This window comes from Maylandia zebra, linkage group LG18 (genome assembly GCF_041146795.1).
Source record: "Maylandia zebra isolate NMK-2024a linkage group LG18, Mzebra_GT3a, whole genome shotgun sequence".
Lineage (NCBI taxonomy): Eukaryota > Metazoa > Chordata > Actinopteri > Cichliformes > Cichlidae > Maylandia > Maylandia zebra.
The window spans coordinates 3,568,404-3,588,450 of record NC_135184.1 but is presented as its reverse complement, the minus strand read 5'-3'; the positions used below and the strand labels follow the sequence as shown (position 1 = coordinate 3,588,450).

The following is a 20,047-nucleotide window of genomic DNA, read 5'->3' as shown; positions in this document are numbered from 1 at the left end:
TTAGCAGGGAGTTAGCTCGCTAGCTTCTATCTAAATACAATATAGCATGTCCTGACTGCGGGGTTTTGGAAACAAATTCAAACGTACAGCTCTGTTATCACTTCCAGCATAAATGAAGACAGAAAACTAAACAGCAGTGACGTTTGTAGGGTTACTGAAGTTTGGCTAGCTGGTATATAATGATGTGCTACGTGACCGCTAGCGACACAGCTATGCTAGCATAATATAAACAAGCTAACTTTTTTTCCACTCGATAAAAGTTAACGTGAGTGTTCTCGGTGGTCAGGAACAAATGTAATCGCATGGCAGGATGCTGTAAAAGGACCAAACTTCAGCCAGGAGAACAACTGAGATAATCCATCCACAATACGAGGTTAGTCATTCATATACTGTTGCATGGGCTGGGCTGTAGTTACATCCTAAGGTTTTAAAAACTGAGCTTAAATAAACGATTAGTGGTAATAAAAGCCGAGGGAGGTCAACAGGGATCACTGACTGTTTTAGGAGCTTTTTGAGATCAAATAGAAGAAAATACATAACATTAAACATGTTAACAACACAAAAGCCATATTAAACGCAGACTACTTTAGACCCGGAAGTAGGATTCGTCGCGTCATCACTGAACAACCGGATTCAGAAAGCCTCAGATCAAACTCATCCTGACAGCCAGCGCACCTCACAGACCTGGTGAGGAGCAGATAAAGCATAAAATCAATGAATCAGGAAATAAAACAGGAACAAGAAAGAGAAGAACACCATGAACACCTGAGCAGACCACTCCTCCAGGAACAGACACCAGTGACCACACAGGAAGTGACTGGGAGCAAAGCAGAAACCAGACACCAGAAAGAGTCAGTGGCATCAGATTCAATCACTGAAATGAGTACCAATGAAAACGATTGGATACACTGACTGGATATTAGTGAGTGCTTAATAGAGTACATTAAAGAATTACCTTGGCAACCAGAGGCTGGAATATCTGCTTGTGACCGACCCATCAGGTACAAAATGTTTGACAGCAGGTGATTCCTGTAAACACAGTCTGACTCACTGCATTATGTATTGAACCGTGAATTGTCTTGAGAAATGAAATCAATATTGAAATATTGATAAAAGTTTTACTCTATTCGCCTCCACTGTGTATATGTGTCGAGTTAAAACATGAATATGAGTACTAGTACTAACTATAAAGGAAACGTTGAAGTCTAGTCTAAACTCTGGAGACCATGTCTGTCCCGTGAACCCTAACTGGTACCCGGTTCCCTAACTGGGACCTGACATTTAAGACTCTGGGAACTCTGTAAGGTCTCTCAGATATGATGGGGCCTCATCATTTAGAACTAAACACAGTCAGCTGTAAGGTATAAAAAGAAAAGACAAACTTGTTTGGACACGTTCTTCGACTAGAGCAGCTCTTTATTGCTGAAATCCCTCTGTGAAGAACTAGAGAAGCTTGCACACCAAACAGATACTTTCTACAGAGATGAAAAGAAAAATCAATTCCCCCACAAACATTCCCTCATTTTACATCATCACCAAACCTCTGCCGTGTCTTTGCTCACCAGGATGCAACTTTGGAAGCCTGAGCTGCATGAAATAATGTCCCCAGTAATCCTTGCACTAGTCTGAAAAAAAAAATGCATTACCTAATAGTAAAGGAAGTCTCGAAACAAGTTTATAAGCCGTGAAAACACACAGAAATCACCCTCACATGTTCCAGGCGATAAACACGTTTAATCCTGTGAACCGGAGAGGAGAACTCGCTGAGATGTCCGGATGTCACAGAGTCACGGAGGCCTCGGCCGGCTCTGGAAGTGATCATATTTGAGGGCGGCGCAGCGGTTTGAGCCTGCTTCAAATAACCAAGTTTGCTGGCATCACATCTGAAAGGCCGCCTGAGGGGATGAGTCATCCAGAGATGGCTTTTTTTCCTTCATCCTCCTCCCTCGCTTCTCATTCCTTGTAATCTGCTGCGCTGGGCTCGTCGTCGTCATTGCTCGGCTTTGTGTTCAGTCGTGTTGGCCAATCAGAAAGGGCCGATCGATAATCAAACACTGTTTTTACGCTGATTGCCACCTTGAACTGAAGACAGTCGCGGTGCTGATGTTCGAGAAGCTGAGATGGAAATTGGTAATTGTGATTGTGATGTCTGCCACAGCCATTGGGATCGTTTACATCATCTCTTCACACTGAAGCACAGCTGTAGAGCAATTTGTCTTAATTTGTTTCTCTTCTCAGATTGATTCTTCTTTTGTTTCCTTTGATTGGATATCTCAAACATCCTCATTTGATCGTTCAGACGATGGTTACTGTTTGAGCCGAGGAAGAAATCACTTCTTCCTGTTGCAGTTTATTTCTTGAAAAAACGAGACATGAAAGTGTCTTTTTTCTTCTTTTTGGACGGGAACGTCTCAGATCAGACATGCTCGGCCTTGTGAAACAGGTTTCGGTGAGAAAAAAAGAACCCATCTATGCACCTGGCTGAAATGTTTATTTCCTGGTTTCTCATTGAACCGTGAAAAGCAAAAAGCTGTTTTTGATTAACTCCGATTTCGACTGTGCGTGGCAGAGCGGTAAAAAGAGAGCACATCCTGTACTGCGTTTAGATCAGGCGCACGGCAGCAGAATCACTGGAAGAAAACAGTTCAGCGTCTGTCTGCACATCACATTATAGAGCGAGAAACTCTGCATCATAGCAGGAAATGAAGCATACGGAAACATGCATCTATCGTTCATTTTTCTCTCCCCCTTATCAAATATCTAGGAGATATAACTTTAGGGTTATCTCTAAATCTAAGGTTAAACCTTAGATTTGACTGATGCATTTCCAGGATTATTTAAATCTCTTTATACTCCTGTGCTTTTCTTGCGTACACACAGGATGCAATCAAACATAACACTGTTTAAACATCAGAGAGCATCATTCAGTCAGGCGTGCTGCTGTTACCTCATATTTCAAATTCATTTACTTTAAGGCACAGCAGGCTGTTGGCCTTTGAGAGAGTCAGTAAATATCTGAAAATGATATATTGCCTTTGTAATATGTGTCACAGCATCACGCACTGCAGAGTGTAACTGATTCCTGCAGTGAACGGTGCTTTGAATAGGACTCCTCTCGTCACGTGAGCGCGGCTGCTCCGCTGATGATGCCCGGCACACGACGTCTCACTGCAGGTCTGCAGTTTAGCAAGTTGAAATAAGATGTTTCAGATTTCACCTCTGTAAGACATTCTGATGCAGATGATCAGGATGCAGGCAGGTCTTTAGAACAGCTTTGGACAGCTTTTCATTTTTCTTCGGTTTTACTGGAGATGTTGTTTAAAATGTTTAGTGGAGGGAGACGTTTTATTCCCGCCATGAATGAAAATCTATTTTTAGCACTGGCAAGAACAACCAGAAAGAACTGGAGTGTTTTCATTCCCAGGTACTTCCCCTCATAATTCCTAATCCTGAATTATGTTGTAAATAATGATTAGCAACTAATGAACTAACTGGCAGAGACATTGTTAGAGCTTAATTATCGACTGTGCAGGGCTTATTCCTGACTGAATATTGAAGCTTTGCTGACTGTTTGCGCGCTCATTAGTGACTCACTGCACTGCTTATTATTATTAGTTTTAATGATCTACTGATCTACAACATAGACACGCATACTTTGAAGCAGTACGTATAGATGGTTTGGTCACACAGAGGGAAGATGTACAATGATATGATGAATTTAAAAAAAAAAACATTTTATTTTATTTCCTTTAAACAATAATTAGACATAACTAGACTAATTAGACACAGACAGTGTTGGGAAGGTTACTTTTAAAATGTATTCCATTACAGAATACATGCCCCAAAATGTATTCTGTAACGTATTCCGTTACGTTACTCAATGAGAGTAACGTATTCTGAATACTTTGGATTACTTAATATATTATCATGCTGTTTACAACTACATGGATGTACTATTGCTGTGACTTATTACTGTTACTGAAGGTCCGCGGCGCCAAACCGTAGTAAAGGGACCTCTGACTAATACGTCGGGTTCGTGTCGGCTTGTAGCTGAAAAATAGCTTTACTTTGTTGTCTGGGTCAACTTTGCTAGCAAGAGACAGAGAGAGGCGTTGAAAGGCTGCTCCAACGGAACTTATTGAAAACATGAACAAAGCGTACAGTCTTAATAGCTTACTTACAGCTGGACTCGTCAGACACTCTTCTTGGCTGCAGTGGTTATTATTATATTTACATGCTTCCAGCTCCCGTTTCTGCTCGATGACAGCTCGTACTTTTCCTTTCTCTCCCTCCCTCCCTCGCTCACAGACACATAACGGGTATGGCGGTCCATTCTCCCAGCAGCACGGACTACACTGCCCATGATGCTACATTCTTTAGGGCTATGCCTGTAGCATTCTGCCTATTAGCTTAGCACAACAACAACAAAAAGGCGCTCTCTCACCCAGGAAACACACAGTCGCAGAGAGAGAGAGCGTCGCCCTGTAACCATGGCAACCGTAACGCTGCCACCTGGAACAACAGAACATGTCAAACAAAACCCAAACAGTCCTGACCCACCACAATATGAAACAGGAAAATACCGCCGTGTAATCCATTTATTTCAACAAAGTAACTGTATTCTAAATACCACCTTTTTTAAATGGTAACTGTAACAGAATACAGTTACTCATATTTTGTATTTTAAATACGTAACGGCGGTACATGTATTCCATTACTCCCCAACACTGGACACAGATAATTAAAAAAAATAGATCCATCACATGTATTACAGACAAGACAAGCAAGTAAGAGTCGTTTGATTCTGGGTAAACTTTCTTTATTTCAATGTTTGAAATCCTCTGAAGATCATCCTGTTTGGCTGACATTCCTATTGATAAACCATTGCTTTCCTTTCAGGTTTGCACCTAAAAAATCCAGTGATGTGCTGAGATTTTACATCTTTTTATGAACATAAAATGAAAATGTTTCCCCAAACTTATCTGATCCAGAACCGAACAGCCAAACAGTCACTCCTGTGTGATTTATTAGCACCAAGCTGCAGCTGCTGTATAAGCTTGTAGATCAGCACCACCTTCCCCTCTGTTTCCCACGGGTCAGAATCAGAATCAGAATCAGAATACTTTATTGATCCCTGGGGGAAATTATTTTTTGTTACAGTGCTCCATTTTAAACCAACATTAAGACAAGACAGACAATACGCTAACTAAGAATAGTACAATATATACATATATATACATACATACATACATAAGTCACTTATAAATAAATAGTTGGAAAAGAAACATGTGTAGCTGTAGCAGCAAACAGTGTGTTAAGTGGATGCATTGTACACTGCTTTTTACAGCCAACACAAATTAACTGGACACCCGGCTCATCAGCTTTAATACCCATCGAAGCTATCGGCGTCCACGCTGCCTGAGGCACTGACTCCTTTGCTGCTGGACCAGTGTGCAATAATTTAATTCAGCACAACTCAGTTTGACTCACATCAAATTTAATCAGGTAGAAATCTGAAAGAGAATGTGATATTATTTTCAAGGAATTCAACTGGAACCAGAAACACAATGTTAGATGAATGTCTACATTTAATTAAAGCCACAATTGTGGTTTAACCTTGACCAACGAGCTTCTTGCTGCCTCGAAACAGCGACAGATGGAAGTCTGAATGTGAACACCTGTAAAGCCCACCATCCACCCCAACCTCCTCCTGCTCAGTGTGTTTAAATAAAGGATAACCAGCGGTTATCCTTTATTTAAACACAAATGTAGCTGTGAAAGAAAAGCTCTGTAGTGTATATAGTGTATTAGAAAAGCGCTATATAGAACCAGTCCATTTACCATTTATAACTGTCTAGGAAGAAAGTTGTATAATATGACTTTGATAAAAGCAGCAAGTCTTTCACTTTGGCATCACGATTTTTGCCATGTCTCTGGGCAGTTATTTTGAAATTGGGTACAATGAATCACCAGTAAAATCAAATTTATTTATTCATTTTTAAAAAATGCTGGTTTTACTTTTGATTTGGCCCCAAAATATGGTTTAAAAAGCTTTTTCCACCCAGAGCTGTACAACATTATCATTCATGGGTCTACTCAGAGAGGAAATGCATCTCTGCTCTTTTCATCAGAGCAACCGTTAACATAATAATTCATGTTATGGATGCAGTTAGCCAAGACAGCTATAAGCACACTGACCTACATCTCTGTTGCTGTAGCCACAGGGTGGAATATGACTGCCACCAGCTGACACTGTGAATACTATGATGCTGTCACTGTTCCAACATGAAAATCTGTGATTTTCTCAGTCTGTAATGTTGATTCTGACTATAAATGTTTCCGTGATGTCCTCGATGTCTCTCTGATTCAAAGCCAACATCAACGCAGTGTCAAAAATGACAGCTTGGACGTTTGTTTAAAGAGCGGTCGAGCATGAGGATTTGTTTATTCATCTGCTCTACCAGAGTAAACCTCCATTCTCTGAACTTTCACTCAGTTGTTGTGTCTGTTGGTCTGTTTGGTGTTTGAGCTGCAGGCGACGCAGAACAACACAGAGTGAAGCTGAATGAGTCTGATTTATCTATTCTGTTGATCTGCATTCACTAACATTCAAAATAGATGTTTTTTACAGAGACTATGAAAACTGGACGCAGCCTCTGGGTCTGGACGAAATGCCCCTCTGCCCACTAATCTTGTTAAACTTTCACTCCCCTCTCTTGGCTCATTGATATCACACACTCCTCTCTTATTTATCTCTGGTTCCTTTCCATCCTCTCTTAAAACTGCAATGATCACTCCAATACTGAAAAAGAATGGTTCAGACCCTACAAATTTAAATAATTTCAGGGCAATTTCAGCCAAAATTCTCTCGTAGCCAAAATTCTGGAAAAGATAGTGGCTGCACAGGTTCATGGACACCTCACTGGAAACAACTTGTACGAACAGTTTCAGTCTGTCTTTCATTCATTTCATAGAACAGAAACAGCTCTAATAAAAATCACAAATGATCTTCTGCTTGCAGCTGACTCTGGACTCATCGCCATCCTCATTCTCCTTGACCTTTGGCAGCTTTCGATGCTCCCACCACTCCCTTCTTCATAGATTAAAATCTATTGGCATCAACGATATAGCACTCGCCTGGTTTACCTCATATTTATCTGGCCGTTCACAGTTTGTTCAGTTACTCACTCACAGATCACGATCTATTCCAGTTAACTCTGGTGTACCCCAAGGCTCTGTCCTGGGTCCTTTACTTTTTATGATCTATCTCCTATCCCTAGGTAATATTTTCAAGAAATATAACATCCAATTTCACTGCTATGCAGACGACACCCAGCTCTACTTATCTTCCACACCCACAGCTACTCTCCCACCCACATCCGTTTTTGATTGTTTAAGCAAAATCAAGGTTTGGTTTGCTCGTAACTTTCTGACTTCTTTCTCGTGGTCATTGTGAACAAAACATTTAGTCCATTTTGTAAACTTTGTCATTCTTAGTGTGATTTTCAGGCTAAGCTCACACTGGATAAAGTCAAACTTTACACTGTGTGTTCATGACTAATAAAGTTGGGTTTTTGTTTAGTTTTTCATCTTCTGGAATTACACTACTTTTAAGATTGGGCTTAAAGATTACACACGCTTCAACAGTGTGTTTCTCGTCTCTCACTCCTAACCAGTCATGGCAGGTAGCTGCCCCTTCCTGAGCCTGGCTCTGTGGAGGTTTGTTCCTGTTAAAAGGGAGTTTTTCCTTCCCACTGTTGCCAAAAGCTTCCTCACAGAGGCCATCTGATTGGATTGTTGGGGTTTCTCTTTAATACTGTAGAGTCTGTACCTTACAATATTACATACCTTGAAGCGTTGTGATTTGGCACTATATAAATAAAACTGAACTGAATTAAATATGAAATACACCTGTACATGTAGATGAAGCCAAAATGTCACATCACAGTGAGATGAGGCTTAAAAAAAATGACTACAGCAGTTGTTCATATATGTAAATTCAATGAGGAGAGGTTGTTTGGGAGAACTGATCATGATTCAATTAAGTTAATTGAAACCGTTTACAGTCAAAGCAGAACAGGGTCCCAGAAGTGATAAGAGCTAGGACAGGACGTCCCAGAGCTAAGACGCTGGCGATGGTGAAGATGAAGGCTGAGTGAGCAGGATAGGGTGGAGATGAGAAGGAGGTGCTTACATTACATCACACAGAGCGGAGGCTGATTGGGTCGCAGACTGCGGAAAATGATTGCACCAGAGTAATGAAGTCAGTGTTGAGTTTGACAAGGTGAGAAACATGGGAGCGACGTAAAGGATAGACTAGCAGACTGATGGGTGATTACACATCCTCCTTATTGAACTTACACATACTCACACAGTGACCTTCACTTCCAACACAAAGCAACAGTCATCTTTTCATAAGACTTCCACACCTGGGAGTCTATGTTCAGCTATAGTTTGCTGCCACATCCAAAGATACATTCATCTCTACAATGTGAGTTAGATAGTGACCAAATCTAACCCAAAGATGAATCATCGGGCATTTTAAATATAACTGCTGATCATCAGGATCCAGAGCGCTCCTTAATCTCTTTAGGTTTGTTTTGCAGCTCATTTGTAAATCAAATACAACAGACTTCTTTTATCTTCTATTACATTTGAAGCTGTACTTCATGAAGGCATGTTTGCATAAGGACTGCTCTGTTTTATCTCCGGCCCGTCTCTTCTGTCAGCAGCAGCACCGTTTCTCGACCTCCCAGGCTGGATGCTGTCAGGTTGATGTATGGAGTCTCTGAGCACTCACACGCTGTGTCACATGTCGTGCGTCTGGAGCGTCACCCAACCCTGACGACTCTGAAGCTACTTCCCGTCTGACCGGCACAGCTGACAAAACACGTCGACTTCCAGAATCCCGTCAGTCTCCTCGACTGTTGCTGACTCTCTCTCTGCAGCTTCCTGCCAAATCAGAGAAAACTTTGCTTCAAAATAAAAGAGCTGAGCTGACAAAGCGTCAGTAAAACCAACCTAGCGCATTTTTAGGATCACCGTAAACATTCTGACTTCAAGATGTTGGAAACCTTCCTCTGAGAAATGATTGCATCTGATTATTTCAGCATTGCTGCACGTTCATGCTGCCAGCCTCCTGTTCCACAGAGGTCTACTCTAGATCTGGTGTCTGGGGAGGCCGCTCAACTCGCCATCATGTTTGTGAAGCCATGTCAGATAAAGTGACGTGTGCTTTGTGACATTGACTGAGTTCCGATCGTTTTTTGGTTTTTTTTGTGTCCCGTTTGGATCTTTAGCCATCAGAATTGTTGTCTTAAGGCCAAGAAAGATGCCAAGCGGATTTATTTTACCAAGTGGACCATCATGGCCTTGCCATATTGGTCCATTTGATTGACCTTTATTATAATTATGAATTTATTTTATTTTCAGTTGCTACAAACGGGACAGACATGATTGGGGGATAGGACAGGGGGAAAGAATGAAAGAAAGAGAGGGAGAGAAAGAAAACCAAAGGGGAGAAGAGACGATGAGAAGGGGGGGGGGGGAAGAAAGAAAACCAAAGGGGAGAAGAGACGGTGAGAAAGCGGGGAAGAAAGAAAAACAAACAAACAAACAAAGAAAAAAAAAACAAAACATGGGTCACCTGTATGGAGAAAAAACACAGAAGAGAAAGCAAACAACAAAGAGCAACATAATAAAAAAAACGGCAACATCACAATAAACTAGCTAGCAGTAGATATCAGTAGATACTAAATAATAAACGATATTGTGCAGCACACAAGATAGACAGCGCACAATGTGCTTTGAGGCAGCAGCCAAGAAAGCTGTAGTCCGCTGACTTGGCTCTTGAAACCCGGATCATTTTATAGATGCAAGGCTCAATCAAAACCCAGAATGCCATCAAATGATCATAGCTTGGAAATCTATTCACGAGAGAGACATACATCATGTCAATCATTAATTAACATTACACACTGACATAAAAATAATATAAACTGTGACAAATATGCTAATGGTATGCTGTATAAAATAGTCTGATTAAGAGTATTTGGTGTTGTATTTTACCTGTAGCATTAGGATATCGTTTAAATACTAAAGCATCTACATAAAACATACAATCAGCAGAGAAAAAGTACATTTCTATTTTGTTTTCATTAAGACTGGAAAAACTTTCTAAATTTAACTGATGGTGACCTTGGTATATTTTAAACAGTTAGCTTGAATAGAACTTAGGTGTACCTGGTATAGAATCGGATGTCAGTGTCGGAGCCAGCAAAACGCTGTAACCCAAATTCTCGCTGGACACGTAACTCCTGTATTTCCTTCCTCAGAGTCTCCACGTCTTCGGACAGGTCTTCTGCAGCTGATGCAGATATGTCCAATGCAGATGGCTCAGGGACTGAGCAGTAGTCATGATCTCTTGTAAGACTGTGCTCTTCTTGATCGTCAGGAGGAACTAGTTCAGGGCGTCGCTCCGTTCTCTCCCAAACACTACGCCGCGGTGGTTCAACTTTATAGCCATTCCACTCAAAAAGTGTTGGTACAGCACCTTTAATAAGCCGCCTTCGACCATCGAGGGTTGTTGGCTCTATGAGTTGATCACTGGCAAAGTGTCTGCAGCAGACCCTGGTGTGAGAGGTAATCGTGAAATGATCCCGGCGTATATTTACCAGCCATTGTCTTCTCAAGTCGGAATGGGTCGGAAAGGCATGAAAACTTAGTATGCCGTTAAATTTGGCTGAAGCTGAACAAAGTGGGACACAGCAATGCTCGGAGTATTTCTTCTCCTGTTTTTGAAAATGTTCTGTTTTAAATACTTTCCTTTTTATACTCATTCTGAAGCGACATTAGCATAGCTACCGATAGATAAGCAAACGTACCGGAAACGCACAAGCGGTACTATTTGGAAACGGAAATACGTCACATGCCCTAGTGCAAGTAGTCTATAAGACTTGTTATTGCCAGTGGAAGCCAAACTCAAAGATTCATCTTCAAGCAGAGAAGTCGCCCCCTGCTGGTGGTTCCCCAGTAACCTCACTTTTCAAACTCTGAAGCTTGAGCCTGTTGTCCTCCTGCCTGCTGTCATCCTGCAAAACTCTAACCTGCAGATGATTAATATGAAAACTCGGGTCAGACTTTCTTGACTAAATATGCTAATAATTCTGGAATAATTCTCCCCTCTTCCCATTAAATGTAGTTATGGCAAAAAACAGAAGTGGAGCCAAACAGTCGATTCAGAGTCCTGTGCTGGAGCAGAGCTAGAGTTCATGTGGCTTTCTGCTGCTTTCTCGGCCTCTACTGTAGCTTTCCACATATGGACAGAGGAGGGTAGAGAGTTTGCTCTATTGAGCCATGCACAGACTCCAAATATTGCAAATGAAAAAAAAAACAGTTGTGTTCAGTACAAAATATTATCTGAAAAATGCATTTTGGTTTTTCCATGTAGCCTTTTAGAAAAAGTGCTCTAGCTCACAATAACTGCAGAACAGGCAAAGCTAATCACATCGATTTTATTTTATAATATATTTAAAACACGTTTACACATATTTTCAATAATCTTGGTTATTTACAGTTATTTATTATAAAGTTTATACAGTCATGGTAACGTAACCCTTCGTACATGTGTGTGAGCACAAGTCTGTAGCCTCAAGTGTTTGAGATCAAATAAAATGTGTGTCTACGTAGTTTTATCCAGCTGTGTTTGCCTCCGTGTGTGTGTGTGTGTGTGTGTGTGTGTGTGTGTGTGTGTGTGTGTGTGTGTGTGTGTGTGTGTGTGTGAGAGAGAGAGAGAGAGAGAGACTGAGAGCGAGTTAATGAGCAGCTATTTTCGCCCCTTTCCAGGACAGGATGTCGTATTTGCTGCCACTTCACGGTGGCGGGTGACACACATCAAATCAACACACACAGAAATGGACCATTAATGAGCCTTCCAAAATTCAGGCAGCACTTCTGATGTGTCGCTGGGCGTGTGTGTGTGTGTGTGTGTGTGTGTGTGTGGAGGGGGGAAAGCTTCAGTGTAAAAGCCTCCGGGAACAGCAAACCTTCTTTGAACACCAACAGCCTTTTACAAAAGCAAACAGGATTTAGTGCAAATGAAAAGCTGCTGTGTGATTTCACTCGATGTTCTGAGCTCGTTTTAGTATCTTTACTCACATCGACCTCGAGTGGCAGCTGCAGGCGAGGAAAATGCTTAACAACATACCGTACAGTCAGCTGTTCAGAAATAAACTCATCCAAACACCTGTACTGTCTGCTCTAATGCTGAAAGCTGAAATCTGCACCATCAAAGATATTCATCTCGACTGGTCAGGTATGTGTTTTTGTTTACTGTGTCATTCTTACTAAGTACAATGGCTGTATCTATAAATGAAACTTCCCTTTAAGCTAAAAACCAATTAAAATAATTAATCCCAAGGTATAACTGATAGGGTCAGTCAGCTGTTATCGCCATGGTTGCTGTTTCTAAGAGTTATCACTTAGAAACAGCAATAAAACTACACATAAGGGCGGCTGCAGGAGTGTTACCGCCATAATTCACACAGGAGTGCAGTCTCAGGTTGTTCTCACTCCCTCACTTCGAGTTTTGTCAAATTTTCTGCCGCCAAGAATGAGGTTCAGATTCTAAAGCCTAAACCCAACTGAGTACCTCTCCCATCTCACCCTAAACAGTTTTCAGTGCATGAACTCTACCGGTTTGTTTGGATAGACCAAGTAGATTTGGCCCTGGACAAGCGGGAAAAGATGGATGGATGGACATGTACCAGGTTCATCAGCACTAGAGCTGGTATGGATGTGATCTGATGCTTTGCTTTGGGAGCAAACTACTTCAGAGTGCACTCTGCTTGAACCAAGTCACGCTGACGGCGCTGTACTGTACTGTGTGTTTGTTTTTGGAAACCACGAAACATAAACCACCAGATGAAGCGATGAAGTGGAGGAATCCTGCACACTGCAAGAAGAGTCTCGTTCAGGTCTTAAAACATTCTTTCATTAAAAACAACAAATAAAATGGTCTCATTATCGCATGTGTTAAAATACAAACACTGAGAACTTGAATTACAAACACATAAAACAGACAAAGACTGATTTTAGGACTTGATACAGACACAAATGATTTGGCAAGATGGAGATTTTGCATTGATGTAATGACCGAATGTATGCAGAACCCCACCAACCCTCTGATTTACAGCTGCAGTCCACATCTGGCTGAGTTTCCTTCTCCAATGTTACACATTTATCTTCCTCATGAATCCAAACAATAAAGCAATAAAGAAGTCGTGTACTTTCTTTGGTATTAACCTGATGCTGAACTTTACACCTTGTTGACCTGCAATTCACTTCGACACTCACTCCAGCCCACGCTGTGGGTTCCATGTCTGTGACACATCATGAGTCACAGAGGTTGAGAAACTGGGATTGTGGCATTTTTTGCAGTGTGGGATGAGGCGAGGCAGAGACAGCCCGGCGCGGTCGGCGTCGTCGACCCCGCGCTCTATGATTAAACTGACAGTTGGGATGTCGCAGAGCGCCAAAGCACTGCTATCGAAACTGTGAACCGGCTGCCATAATTAACAGCTTCGGCTGCACAAGGAGCAGCGTGCCAGAGCAGCTGAGACACTCACAGTCAGCGGCCTGATGCCTGTGAAGCAAACTGTGAGGACAACACTGGTTTTGCCTCTCTGCATTCTGAACTCTGATCTCTGCATTAGGAAAATATGATTGGGAGTAAATGCGGAGCGTTACAGAGCTCTGCAACTCACTGGTCTTTGGCCTTAAAAACACACACCTGTTTTTACCATCAGCAGCAGGTCGTCACAGTCACGGCTGGCGACACCTCGTTTAATCTGAAAATAGTGCTCTGTGTTTTTGCTGTGGTTTCCTCTAAAACATGTTTCATGAATGTGGGCAGATTCCAACAAACTAAGAGTACGTTTGTGTGTCATTCATGCTTTCTGGCACACGTTGCACACTCCTCGTGTAACATGATGACAAAAGTTTCACGTGTTGTAAAAAACATCCTAGGAACTAAAAAATAGTCCCAGAAGAAGTTCAAGGAGTCGCAGCCACACTCAGTATCTCCAGTATGGACAGGAGACAAGGGGTAATTTCCTCTAACAGCTGTTAGAATTATAAATAGTTCCACCAGGCCAAAAGCAGCTATTCACAGGATTTACACAGACACGAGTCAGAACAATGTTCAGATTACACACGATGACAAAGTGAAAAAAGATTCTTTGGAATACAAACAAAAATATAACCTGAACAAAAGTATTCACTGCCTTTGGCACACCTGTTCTTTGAAGAACCCTTCAAGCTCCCTCAGGTTGGATGGGGTGCGTCAGTGCGCAGCCATTTTCAGATCCAGAGATGTTCAACCAGGTTCAAGTTTGAGCTCTGTGCACAGACTGGTCCAGAAACCACTCCTTTGGTCCTGTTGGATGAACCTTCACTGCAGTCTGAGGTCCACTGCTGCATTCATCTTTCCCCTGACCCTGACTAGTCTCATGGTTCCTGATGTCAAGAAACATCCCCGCAGCGATCATCAGGGTCTTGGTCACCTCCATGACTGAGGCCCTTCTACCCTGATCACTCAGATTGGCCAGACGGCCACCTTTAGGAAGAGTCCTGGTGGTTCCATTTCTGGATGCTGCCCAATGGGACCTTTAATGCTGGAGACATTCCCAGGAGGTCTAGAGGTGGAGGCCACAGGTCAGGAGAATGCTGCACGTTGTCCTCACCCTGTGAAATAAATGAGCTAACTATGCTGTGCTATGGTTATGAATATGCTACTTTGCTATGACTGCTGATCTCTGGGGGTGAGGTGTGTGTGATGGCAGCTCAGGCAAAACCAGAGTATCTCCTTCAACTGCAAATGAAAGAGGTAGATGTGAAATATGTAACTGGGTCGTAAATTACATATTATTATAATCACACAAAATGTGTTCTAAACCCCAAACTGTTCCTGGTATACGTGACTTTTAGGACCTCCGAGCCTGTAGTTATCTTCATTATCAGTTAGAGCCCCTCTTCATCCTTTTCTTCTTCTTCTTCTTTGGTGCAACCCTATAAATTTGGGGTACCCCTTTGGCCTCTCCTTTTTTTCTACAATTCCCCTGCGGGAGAGGTCGGTGTCATTTCTTTTCCAACACTAATTGTACCTTTATCCACCCTGATGTTTCTGATTGTGTTGTCATCATTACGCCTGTCTTTACTACATGCTGTGAATATGTGTGTGCCACGTATGTGTATAGGTGCTGTTAATGCTTGCTTGAACAGATCAGTCTTGCTTTATATTTGGTTATAGGAGCTTGAGCGGGCCAGTTATTTACTTGGAGGTCTTTCTTTTCATCTTTCATTGTCAGATACAATGCAGGAACACACCAGTTACATTTATGCATTCTTTTTTTGCCAACCTAACACTTCTCGCTTTGTTTGCAGTGTTGCATTTTCTGCTAAGACGTTTGTTAATTACACCATCTTGATCTGTCATGTGTTCTTGTTCAAAGCCTCTGGTTGTTCTCCTTCACTTACAGCTCTGATTATTCCAGTGTTCCTGTTTTTTCAGCTACAGTGAAATTTTATTTCATTCTTCTGTCCTTGTGTCTTGCGTTTGGGTCCTCTCTACACCTCATAACCTGACACGTAGGCTCGCTGTACTGACTATTTGCCTTTATGCCACCAACTACAAGCGAACTTCAGATATCAAAGCTTTGGAGAAAAAAAAATCTGTGCCCTTCTTACCGGTTCTGCAAACTTCCCTTTCAAATCTAAGGTTTCACTAACTTCTTCCAGCCAGAATTGTACATAATTGCTTAAAGTATAGTTATATTTTATGAGTAAACAACACAGAAATGCTTTTAACAGATTCAGAGAAAAAATATATTTTCAGCCACACTGCATCGTCCTCATCTATTACCTACTGGTTCTCATCATGCAGCAGTCAGTGTGAGCAGTCATCGCTCTACATGGACTTGCTGTGGACCCGAGTTGTGTTTCGTTATGCAGCACCGAATAAATCTGAACACACAGTTCAAGGTCACACCTGTAAATATTGTCTCTGGAGCCGGGCAGGTTTCTCCACCAGCTGTCACTGTATAATACTAATCACCGCCTCACTTCACAGTAAACCACAGACTGGAAAAATAAAACAAAGCGGACGTCCGATCGGCACCAGGGCGCGTCGCAAACATGCAAAGTGTGCTCTGCTTTGGCCTGCGTGTAATCACGGACGGCTGACTGAAGTCCCTTCACAGGATTTCTGGGAACTAATATGGAGCAGCCGACTGTGTCCTAACACAGCTTTAATCATCAGTTTAATGAATTAAAATGTGATGTTTCTGCCTCGCTGCTTCAGCCCCGATTTCATTTGCTGTATGGACAACAGCAGATTAGGAAAAATGTTTCGCGGCTCAGACCAGATTTCCTCGCAGCCCAAACTCGTATTTATACACACTCGATGTATATAAATGAATGCAGACTAATAAAAGATTTTCATTGGTATTCACAGGCGGCTTTTGTTGTGTCTTCCAATCAAACTGATATGATTGCAATTCTGTATTTCCCCAAATCTCCCAACCACTCACTGAAGACAGCTGCTCCACCCCCGCCTGGGTCTGCTGGAGGTCTCGTCCTGTTAAAAGCAGGCTTTTTATTCCCAGCATCAGAAGGTGCTGCTCACAGATTGCTGGAAGTTTTCTCTTGAATTTTGTTTGTTTTATTTACTTTACGATTGTTGAGGTTTACTTCTTCTTGACCTCACCGATCCTTCTGATATCAGCTGGAGAAGAAGAGTCAGATGAGGCTGGAGGATTTTTCATCAAAGCTTTATTACCAATGTGCATTGGGAGATCCCACTACATGCAGCCACAGCAAGCATCAAGTGGATCTGAGGAGTTCAGCAGTTTTCCACTAATTCTATTGTTCAGTCGAGGGGGGGGGGGGCTGTCCTCCCCCAGGCTAGTAGCTGTGGCTTCCTGTTTATGTGGCCAAGGCAGCTCTTACTCCTCATTTTATGATAGGTAGACCCCCACCTGTCAATAAATTCCTCACACTATACAGTGAGAAACCAACTTATTTGGCACGTCACAGGTCAGGGATCAGCAACTTAATCTCATTCTTGAAAGCTTTAACGTCACATGAAATGCTTTGAGAATAAAAACAGGGGTTGACCGCGTCATCCTAACCAAACACACTCACAAATCATTTCCTGTTCTTCTGATCCCCCTATTATCTAAGCACATTCTATTCTAATTTTTAGTTTATTCTACTCACACAATGTAAAGTGCCTTGAGGTGACTCTTGTTGGCAATTGGCACAGTAATATGTGAAATGCGAGAACTTCCTGGTAAGTTGTAAAAAAGCGTCACTGTAACTTGATTTCAGCTTTCGTTGTGTAAGAGCTCCTTAAGCCTGGATTGTACTGTGTTGTCGAGACACAACGGTGGAGTAGTTGTTCTTATTGTACTTCTTTGAAGTCTGCTTAAAGTCTGCTGCCTGGGGTTTTTAATGTGGATTATAGGGCACGTTGATCCTCACACTCACTGTCCAATGTCGAAATTTATATCACAGGGATCCTGGTGAAACACAAAGTATAAAACTTATTTGCTGGCTGTTAAGAGTATTTCCGGATTCTGGATTCACAGCGGTGCGACGTTGCTTCATGTTTGGACACAGCTTTTTATGCCACAGGACATCAGGCTGAATATGGATCAAGAACTGAAACGACTGTAGTCCACAACAGTCTGACAGCCGTGGAAGTCTGACATAATGAATGAAAACTGACAGTCCAACGGTGAAGCCTCTGACAGGAAATCTGGCACCAGAAAACTTCTGTTCTGACCAACAAAAGTATGAACAAAACTGCCAAAACCTAACCTAACCTCAAAATCTAACAAAGGCACAACAGGAAAACAAAGCAGGCACATGAGGATGGATAACAGACTGTCTGACAAAGAGGAAGACAGAACAGAGGAACTGATTAGAACAGAACAGAGGACAGGTGAGATCGATCAGGGACAGGTGAAGGACAATCATCAGTCACAAAGAGGGAAGTAATGGAGACAGGACTAAACATAAGATACGAGCACGTAGAAGAGGAAGAGAGAGCAAGCACACAAAAGAAAATCAACTTATAATAGAAACTGGGTCACTAAATACATTCAGCATATACAAGAATAAAAGACAGAGTGATGTTTCCAAGGATGAACTGTCTGCCTTACTTTTCTTCATCGTTTTTTTTCTTTAGACAACTAAAGAAAAAATTCTGGGGGAGAGAAAATGTTTAGTCTCTAGTGCACGATCGTAAAAATGATGCACAGATATCTCTTTTATTGCAGGACTGTGCAGAATGTGAATGAATGCTAGAAGTGATATTGCAGGTTTGTGGAGGTAAAGCGAGGAGGGTCAGTAGACCGTCTAAACTCCTGGCTGTGTCCTCTGTCCTGATAACACACAGACTGCAGCTGCAGGGATTTGGCTCATTCTGCTTTATCAAAAACTGTCAGTAGGAAAGTGTATTATGTTGTGACGAGCTGGATGTGATAGAGACCGATGCTTAACCCATTGTCTTAATTCGTTTCAGCTGTGTCCAGTTACGCTTATGTTTCCATTTTCCCTGATTAACCTCTGAATTTATTTAAAGCTTCAGTCTGTCTTTGTTCCCTCTGACTCATATTGCAAACCTGTTCTCGTCTTCTCTGTTTGTTTTTCCCGCTTCCACAGTTTTGATATTTTCTCAGGAAGTTCATCTGACATAAACACTGTTAAATTAAATGTATGCAACTACCCGCTGTGGTAAGGGAGCAGCTAAATGTAGCTCACCGTACTTGCCACAATTAGTGGTGTTGTCAGTTGATGTTTGTTTGTTTTAGAGTTTACATGAGGGTAACATGGTATTTAAGTTATTCTATAAAAACTGTGGCCTTTCTGTGTGGCCTGGTTATTTTTCATCCATACAACAATGCTGTCATAGTGTGACCAGTTGGTAAATTTCAAACTTATCAAGCTGATACTAAATATAATATATTAAGCATTATGTGTATGATTTTCTTTGTAGAGACTTCTCCAACCTCAGAGTCTGCAACATCCAAAGACTGTGCTCTGTCAGATGTGTGTGATATATATGTGTGGTGTATGCGAGGCCTCTGGATGAGAATCCTTTGCCTTTTCTTGATCTTCTGTAGTTCCACATCGTTTCAATGCTACTCAAATGAAACTACGTGCCAAGTCAACAACCCATGTAATGGACTTCCTGTTGTCAAATTTGTCAGCGCTCTTTAAATTCACCTGAAGTTAAACTCCACACTGCGCTCATTAAATCACTGACCAGTGTGGTTAATGTTAAAGTGACCCCCACGCCTCCTGCAGAAATGAAGCGTTCAGATGGTCACAGCAGGAGGCGAAATGAGAAACCGCGAATAACCCGAACTGTGTGCGAAAGTCATTTATTGTGATTGATGCATTAGCTGCACTGATCCTTTAATTCTGTTTCACAGCCCAGTTATTTTTCAAGACCTGATGGAAACATGCCCCCACCCTACCTCAACCACCTTCCTACCCAGAATAAACTCCTCATCCTCACCACCCCCTCCTCGCCTTCATTGTCATGCTCATGCGTGTCTATTCGCACATACTGTGTTTAAAATCATTACAGTTTTTGAATTACTCCAGGTATTTGACAGGAATTTGGCATCCACGTCAAAATAAAAGCAAACATAATAAATAAAAGATTGAATTATGCCATATGGGCTCAAACGAGGCTGGATAAAGTTGAGCACTCAGTTATGCAATGTTTACTGAATACACTTAAATGCATTTTTATATGCATTTATTATACCTGCACAATAACTATGCACAAAAAAAACAGGGAAAGCAAGCAAAAGTAGTCTGTGGCTCAAAGTGTGACGGGTTAGCGTCACTGAGAAAACAACAAGATGGCAGACAGGAAGTCGACGTCTGTCCTGTCAGTCGAGTGATTTTCACTCTGCTTTCAACTGGGCTGCATCGATCTTTTCACCCTGAGCTTTCCTGTTGTCCCAGTTTACCG

The 20,047-nt window shown here is 41.9% G+C and overlaps 1 long non-coding RNA gene across 1 annotated transcript; it reads right to left on the bottom strand.

Annotated features, from left to right (window-relative positions):
* Positions 1 to 462: 462 nt before the first annotated feature.
* Positions 463 to 4,465, bottom strand: LOC143413714 (uncharacterized). The gene is made up of 3 exons (XR_013094326.1): positions 956 to 4,465; positions 766 to 817; positions 463 to 684 (listed from the first exon to the last, which is right to left on the bottom strand). It is a non-coding gene; the product is annotated as an uncharacterized LOC143413714 (long non-coding RNA).
* Positions 4,466 to 20,047: the final 15,582 nt, after the last annotated feature.